At 44.8% G+C, this 1,326-nt stretch overlaps 1 protein-coding gene across 1 annotated transcript in view; it reads right to left on the bottom strand.

Annotated features, from left to right (window-relative positions):
- Positions 1-576, bottom strand: part of LOC107579777 (high mobility group protein B2-like) — a gene marked incomplete at its 3' end in the record, with an annotated part of 2,524 nt that extends 1,948 nt beyond the window's left edge. Inside the window, exon 1 of the mRNA XM_016265573.1 lies at positions 486-576. The remainder of the gene's footprint in view (positions 1-485) is intronic.
- Positions 577-1,326: the final 750 nt, after the last annotated feature.

Genomic DNA, 1,326 nt, shown 5'->3' with positions numbered 1-1,326 from the left:
CTGCGATACAAGAACACGCAAATACCCCGCTACTGAGCTGCAGGACACACACACAGCAGCCGAGGCAGAAACACGGGGTTAAAGGCGAGTTCTCGGGGTTTGAAGCACTTTGTGAGAGTCGCTCGGAGGCTTTTGTTAAACAAAGATTCCTCCATTTTCATTTTCCTTCCCGCCTAATTCCCTCCCGCCCCTCCCCCATCTCTCCTCTCTCCGTCCTCGCGCGGTATATCAGCCACAAACTGCACATTAACGCGATACTCGCGTGAAACGGATCGCAGGGCGCCGGTACCGCACCGAGTCCCCGTTAAAACGCGGTAACTGCGCTCCGGTGCGGCCTCACGGAAACCAGCAAAACCCGTATTAAACCGCGCTCGCGCGCTAACATCGTGCGTCCGCGACTACAACACCGCGCGCGTTTAAATCCGCCAACGCGTGTTTAAACTGATTTAAAATATAGTCCGTTTAGTCGAATGAATCTGACAAACCTGTTCTTTATTCTCTGCAGACCAGCTAGCGCTTCTCCTCAGTGCTGTGGCTCCCACGTGACTGCTCGTGCTGTGCGTGCGTGACGCGCTCGGCGGACGGCAGCCTGGACTCGGCTGCTGATTGGCTCAGCTCGCGGTCGGGGACGTCCAATCAGCGACCGCGCACAGAGGAATCCGCTGAGCTGATTGGCGGACTGGAACCGTTGGTGTGGTTTGAATGTTTGTAAACGGAAATCACAACGATTATTATAACTATATATAATTTATTATGATATTTAATAATTATAATGTAAATAACATTAACGTAATATATAACCACACGAATCATAAAGTGTTTTATTAATCGATTCACTTTTGCTTTTTCACAACGCTGTGGACGCTTGTTTACATCATAGTTATTATTTATTATGTCTATGGTTTACACCACCGGAGTAATTTTTTTTTTATTCTCACATTTTTGTCTCGCAATTATTCATTTATAAACTAAAATATGAACTTGCAATTGCGAAAAATACGAATTGTTAGGTGAAAAAAAAGTCGCAGTTGCCTTTTCATATTTTTATTCTAAATTATTATTATTATTATTAAATAAGCTTCCATGCAAGTCAAGTCATACAGGGGAATTACAATAGTTTTAAAACTATAATATGAAGATAAGTGTGTCTGGCGCTGGTGGTGTTGTCCTCCGCTCCGCTAGGAGGCGCCTGACGCTCGAGACGTCTCACACACACTCGCAGAAGAAGAGCGGTCTCACAGATCGGCGATAATATTTCATATTTGCGCGCATATTGTGATAAATATAAACGTTATGATTCATTTTACCCCAAATATTACTTACGTG

Source organism: Sinocyclocheilus grahami, unplaced genomic scaffold (assembly GCF_001515645.1).
Source record: "Sinocyclocheilus grahami isolate Dianchi unplaced genomic scaffold, SAMN03320097.WGS_v1.1 scaffold20152.1, whole genome shotgun sequence".
Classification (NCBI taxonomy): domain Eukaryota; kingdom Metazoa; phylum Chordata; class Actinopteri; order Cypriniformes; family Cyprinidae; genus Sinocyclocheilus; species Sinocyclocheilus grahami.
This window is presented reverse-complemented; position numbering and strand designations above follow the sequence as displayed.